Source organism: Marmota marmota, unplaced genomic scaffold (genome assembly GCF_001458135.2).
Source record: "Marmota marmota marmota unplaced genomic scaffold, marMar, whole genome shotgun sequence".
NCBI lineage: Eukaryota > Metazoa > Chordata > Mammalia > Rodentia > Sciuridae > Marmota > Marmota marmota.
In genome coordinates this window covers 5,611,772-5,618,221 of record NW_025999894.1, presented here as the reverse complement: position 1 = coordinate 5,618,221, position 6,450 = coordinate 5,611,772, and the positions used below count along the sequence as shown (strand labels likewise).

General features: G+C 56.1%; 2 long non-coding RNA genes across 2 annotated transcripts in view; one reads left to right on the top strand and one right to left on the bottom strand.

Annotated features, from left to right (window-relative positions):
• Positions 1–711: 711 nt before the first annotated feature.
• LOC125613888 lies at positions 712–4,322 on the bottom strand. Its single transcript, XR_007344472.1, has 3 exons — positions 4,115–4,322; positions 3,088–3,377; positions 712–1,938 (listed from the first exon to the last, which is right to left on the bottom strand). It is a non-coding gene; the product is annotated as an uncharacterized LOC125613888 (long non-coding RNA).
• LOC125613890 overlaps positions 3,336–6,450 on the top strand; it is a 3,660-nt gene continuing 545 nt past the window's right edge. The window contains exons 1-2 of the long non-coding RNA XR_007344473.1: positions 3,336–3,457; positions 4,237–6,450. The exon at positions 4,237–6,450 is cut by the window's right edge and continues 545 nt beyond it. This is a non-coding gene — a long non-coding RNA (uncharacterized LOC125613890). The remainder of the gene's footprint in view (positions 3,458–4,236) is intronic.

Below are 6,450 nucleotides of genomic sequence, written 5' to 3'. Positions count from 1 at the left end.
CCTTCCTAACGTCCACTCTCCCTTTGATCCTCAAGGAGATGACCCAGATTTTATGCAAAGTTGCAACCTGCAGAATAAGGGCTTCCTGAAGAAGATGAAGATGTCTGCCACCTAATCCCCAGCACCTGGACACCTTGGTGCCTGGCAGAGAGGGATGGAGAGGGCCGATGGAATTCAGGTTGTTCACCGGCTGACCTCAAAATAAGAGGACCCTGGATTTCCCCCTTGGACCAAGATAACCACAAAGGCCCTTCTAAGCAGAAAAAGGAGACAGAGGGTGAGTCAGAATGATGTGGGGTACCTGCCCGCTGAGGACGGGAAGGCGGCATGAGGAGATCTCAGGGCACAGGTGCTGGTGGGGGGCTGCTTCGTTGACTGGACTGGACCAGCACGGCCCGTGTAACCTGGAAACCCAGGTTCCTTTCCTTGTATTATGTTTCACAATTTCTTCCCCTCGCCCTTTTTTCAGCTTATCTTTGGGGATCCTTATCTGTGGGATCTCAGACCTCCCAGTTGGACCCCCTTTCTCATCATTCCTCTTCGTTTACCTCTTTCTGTCCGTGGCCTGCTTGACCCCACATTCCAGCTCCACTACTGGTTTTTTCTTTTTCTTTTCTGCTGTTGCACTTTTACTTTCCAAAGCTCTCGTTGCCATAGAAGTCTGCCTGTGGACTACTGATCTTATGTCACAGAGGTAGCCATTTTTTTTTCTCTCTCTCTCCAAGGATGACAATGAAAACCGGGGGTAGTGTTGGTCCTTCTGCTCCCTGGAGTGTCTTTTCCCCCAGGATCCTTTCTTCTCTTCCCCCAAACCCACCATGTTCTTACTCCCATCTCTCCCTTTCCTAGTAGGGACTTTTCTGAAATGCAAGTGAAGCTTCGCGGAACACTCTGCCTACGGGGGTGGGGTGGGAGGGTCCCTGACAACTGGTAAACCTCACTGTAGGACACAGGGACAAAGGTGTGACTTCACTGGGGACCTCTACATATCACTCTCTGCAGGACTTGAGATGACCCATTTTACCATAGAGGGTTCCAGATGGTTCTTTCGGGGTGCTGAAGGTTGGTGGTTAACATAGAAAGAGGCAGCCAGGCGACTCTGTGCAGACGTTACTTTGATACCTCTATCTTCTGCCCGTGCTTTGTCCTCTGCTGTCCCCACATCTCTATGATTTCAGAGGCACCGTCCCCCTTTGCTGTGACCACCTTGCAAACCTTCCTGTCAACGAGACACTGTGGACACAGCCCTTGAGCAGCCTCCGGCACACAGGAAGCACTAGATAAGCGATGTTGTGATTTATTGACCTGTGCCTCCCGACACACCTCTCCGCGACCTCACCGTGTCCACTCCCAGGGCCCTGGACCGTGCGCCTCCTTGCCCAGCTTTGCGGGGTCTGGCGCTATTTTATTGCCCATTTCCCTGGCTACACAAAGGGGGCCTTTGTGGCAGCTCCTTCCAGATGTTGAGGATTTAGGAAACATCCCCAGCAGAAGGTGCCTGTCCTCTGGATGCCCTCGGAAGAGGAAGAAACCCAGGACATGATGGGAGTGGCAGCCCCCGGTCTCAGAGTGGGGATTCCCTGGGGAGAGCAGGGGTCTTCCTGGTGCTGGATAGCATCATGACCACATCCTCACCAGTCTCACCGAGGGAGTCCACTCACCCCTTCACTGGTGTCGGGCAGGGTCTGCACCACCCTCCTCTGTCCCGTATGTAAGTACTCGTGCCTTTTTGTTGACTGAGCTGAGCTGCTTTCCCATCGGGCTGTGTCCTGACAGCAGGGAGAAGCAGAGAGCAGGGCCCCTGATTCACTGTCCAGCACAACTGTGGCTTCAAGATGGGCAGTTCTTTAATAGCACACAGGCAAGACCCTGGGGTCGATTGCACATCGGATGCTATTCGGTGACCATGTGCCTCCTCTTTGTCATTTTCTTTTTCATCTAGGAAAAAAAAAATAACAATAAACCACCTCTGTTGGAGTTCACCTGAAAGGAGGTGACCAGGTCACCTGAAATGGCCCCTCCTAGTTCAGGGAGACTCTTTGGCTCACTTTCCTAGTGGTTCTTGGGAAGTCAGGGAGATGATTATCTGAGTTTTCTGTTGCTATAACAAAGCACCCAAGGCCAGGTGATTTATTTTTTTATTTTTTGTGGTGCTGGGGATTGGACCCGGGGCTTTGTGCATGCAGGACAAGCACCCTACCAACTGAGCTGTATCCCCAGCCCGGCCAGGTGACTTATAAAGAGTGGAAGTTTGTTCAGCTCACAGTTCTGGAGAATGGCAAGTCATTATCAAGGAGCTGACATCTGGCAAGGGTCCCCTGCTGCACCTTCACATGGCAGAGGGCGTCACAGGGTGGGAGAGAAAACATGCCGTACGTAAGTGGAGAAGTCGAGGCCAGGGCTGCTTGCTCCAAGCCACACCATCAGTGAGTCTGAGGCCAGGGGAGATGGGACTCCAACTCTAGTGGGTCAGGATGGGCCACTTGCCTGAGGCCCAGTTCATGGAGGTGCAGAGGATCAGCTCTTCCCAGCCGAGTGGCCAATGACCAGGCCAGCTGGAGGCCTCACAGGGCATCGTCCTCCCTGCCTCTCAAGGGCCCTGTCTGGTTACAGGCTAGCTCTTGTGTGTCCTGTGGGTACCCAGCACTCCGGCCTAAATCGGGCGCCCATGTGCTCACTGACAGGGGCTCTGGGCCTCAGGTTTCCTCCCAACACGGGGCTCTTGTGAGGACCAGGGAGAGGAGACCTCGAGCACCAGGTCCCGGGAAGCAGGACGTGTGGGCATCTGCAGGAGATGGCCACTTGTGCAGGAGAGCACCAGGTTTAGATGTGGGTTATCCCCTGGACGGTCTGTGTGGCCACCAGAAAGTTGCTCTTGTCCTCTGTAGAGAGGGGCTCCTCACCATAAGCACATCTAGTGAGGGACTATTGGGAGGATCTCACCTAGTCTTCAAAACAGGATGGCCCGACGCCCCCTGCCTTCCCGGGACTGGAGGAAACCCTTCAGTGCTAAAGTAGCAGAGTCCCAGGCAGATAGGGACGAGGTGGTCATCTTGCCTTACCATCGTCCCATGAGGGATGAGTTACCTGTGTTGCCCAGGTCTTCAATTTCAGGAGGTACAGTGAGGTGATTGAAGCTTGGATCATTGCTTAGCTTCACACACACACACACACACACACACACACACACACCCCTCTTCCCACCACGCCTGCGCTGTGATGTTGGCCTTGGTCCTGTGGCTTGCTTTGGCCAATGGAACGTCAGTGACCATGACAGCAGCTGTGGCTTTGAGATGCTTGTGCAGTTTGGCTTGGTTTGGGCTCCGTTGGTCCACCCGACGAAGACCATATCCCGGCTCACTCATGGCCTGTCAGCCCTGGTTCCAGATAAAGCAGAAGTGGACTTGAGCCCAACCACGCTGGACTGTGCTTACAGTCACCTCTGTGTGACCCCACGGTGAGTCACGCCACCCCGAACCCTCCTCCCCTGGCAATGGGAGCTCTTCTCTTTTGTCACCACGGGGGTGGAGTCTGCTTCTGTCCCCTCAGCCTGCACATGAGCTGGCCACCTCGTGACTTGTTCTAACCAGTAGAACGAGGCAGAAGGGAGTGTAAGGCCCCAAACCCAGCCCTTAGGAGGCCCAGCCTCCTGCACTCTCCCTCTGAGGGACCCCTGAGCCCACCATGTTGGGAGGAAGTCAGTCTGTGAGAGACACATGGCACAGGACGGAGGGGCCCTGCACAGGGGAGGGAGGCTGGTGGGATGAGGGCCACAGGGGTGAGCCCAGGGGGTACCACCAGCAGGAGACGGTCCAGTCAGCCCAAAGAAATCAAGAGAAGTCCAATATTGTTGATTTAAGCCACTGAGTTTTTTGGGACTTCGTCATGCAGCAACTGATGACCAGTCCAAGCTCAGCCAATAGGCGACCTCAGGCAGAGGGGCCTCTCGGAGTCCATCCTGCATGGCAGAACCACAGTCCACCGGCAGGCCCGCAGCGTAGGAGTGGAAGCCTCTTGTTGTGGGCCAGGGGGTTTGGGGGGTTCACTGTTGTGCAACTGCTGGGGCACACAGGGGCTCAGACCAGGACCGCCTGGCTCCCCAGCCCGTTCTTACCACAACAGTGCGTTCTGCCCCCACGAAACTGCCAGGAAACGCTGATCTTGGTGCCCAACTGTGTTCCCAGAAACGCCCAGAAACTGTCTCACACGGGTCCCATTTCATGGTCCTCGTTGCAGAGTGTCTTCCAGATGGCTGGGAAAAGAAGGGAGCAAGGACATGCCACAAAGAGACGCCGATGAGCAACAGTTCCGTAAACTCCACAACCCTTTGCAAAGGATATACCCCTCAATAGAAATTCCAGTAGCTCTGACTATTCCCAGGGTGCTGGTGGAGAGGGGAGCAGGCAGTGGAGGAGGACACGCTCCTGCCATGGTCGGGGGGCTGCAGGCCCTGGGTGACTTAAGGCCACCTTTATGAAACCCAAAAGCTCGACTGAGCCACGCGTTGTTTGGGGATCCACATGTGTGTGGCAAAGTCACCATGGAAACCCAGGGACCGTGGACAACATCCGGCAGGCCCGTCCTCTTGGAAGCAGCAGAACTCGAAGCTCAGGCGTGCTGGTGAGGCCTGGGAGCGAGCCCTGGTTCGCCACTCCCTGGGGTCCTGAGCCAGGAAGGCCAACTCCCTGCGCCTCTGGTCTCCTGCTCTGTAAGCTGGGCCGGGACGGCAACAGCACCACCTTCCGCCACCTCTTAGGAGGAGACGCGGCTGTGGCGCCCACACCTGGGTGCAATTAGTGGACCGTGCTGCACACCTCGGTGTGATCAAGTGAATGAGTGCCGTGGGTTACTGCGTAGATACGACTGTTACACAACAAACAGACTGGGGGGGGGGGGACACTCATCGGTCCTCACCACGTCCACACCGACCGGGCATGTGCTCACCCCGCTCAGCGGAAGCAAGCAGATGAGAGTCGGCCCAGCACCGACCCATTCCCAAGGGTAAGGCAGTGGGCGCGTACTAGGAAAGACGCCTTTCACCCAGGTGCATGGACAGAGGTCGGAAGCGTGTCCCTGGGGAGGAAGAGCCTTTCACTCAGCGGCTTCAGGTCCCTCGCCCGGCAGGTCCCTTGCCCGGTATGGACTGGATGGTCCCCGGGCTGGACCGACTCCAGGTCCGTCTGGCCAGCGATCCCGCCCAGCGCTGTGGACGGGAGGGGCCCCGAGTGCCTGGGAGGAGCTGGCTGAGGAGTTCAATAATTAATTTGCCACAATTAAACCCAAGACTTCTGACTCCAGCAGCAGATAAGCCAGGGCAGAGCTAACAAGGAGGCAGGGAGGGGCGGCTTGGGCAAACCGGTTGTGAAGGGTGACTGGTGTAGATAGGGCCTGTCATTGCTTTATTGTGGCAATAACTTTGTCGTTAGCATCTGGAGATCTAGGAAGGAAGGCGCCGGCTGTCCATGTCAGGCGGGCAACCCCAGCCAGGCTCAGTCGGCTGCGCCACCAGGGAGGGGCTGGGTCTCAGGCTCATGGCGGCCAGTGTGCTGGCTCCCCCTCTCCTCCCTGTCTGGGCTGGAAGAGCCCGGATAGAGTGCTGAGGGCTGATGTTCTTACAGACCCAGCTAGGGTCAAGAGGATGCCTTTGTGTAGAGGTGGGGATTGCTCTACAGGGAATGGCTTCCCCTGGGAGGCAGGGAATGAAGCAGGCAATGTTAGATTAGACTCCAGTAAGAACTTTCTCCTGAAGAAGTGATAATCACAAGAGCCATATTTGCAGAGTGCTTGCTCTGTGCCAGTGCTAGATGTGTTATGCCAATTCACTTATTCTTGTAACCCATAGTTAGGCATTTTATCACCCCTTTATAGAGATGAGGAAACTGGGTACCTTAGAAGTCAAACACCTTACCCCGGGTCATAGAGCAACTAAGGGCAGAGACAGGAAGTGAATGCAGACAGCTTGTTCCCGGTGCCACCTTGTCTCCTCAAGGTCCACCCATGAGATGTTGTAGGATGGGGTTTTCTCTGGAATCTCCCGTGGTCTTCTTGCTCTGCCACTGCTCAGCCAGTGTGGTCACACAGAGCACACAGAGCACACGTGTACACAGGTCACACGCACACACCAGACACATGGTCACACGTGCACATCGTTCTCCCAGCCATCCCCACGCGGGTCCTTGGGGAGCTGGGTGACTGAGCAGCTGGGACTGAGGGTCTCCTGCTCGGTCACCTTGGAGGAATGGGTGGCTTTAGGGAACTGTCGGGACTGATCCCATTGGCCAAGCTAGAGGGGGCCCGGGCTGCGCCCTGGTTCCAAGACAGGGATCTGGAGCAGGGTGTCTCCTAATGTCCAGCAGCACAAGGCTCCTCTGTCCTTTCTCCCTCCCTGGGTTGCCCCTGCCCCCTGGAAGCCCTGGCTCTTCCTACGGAGCATGCGCTCCCCTCCCCACC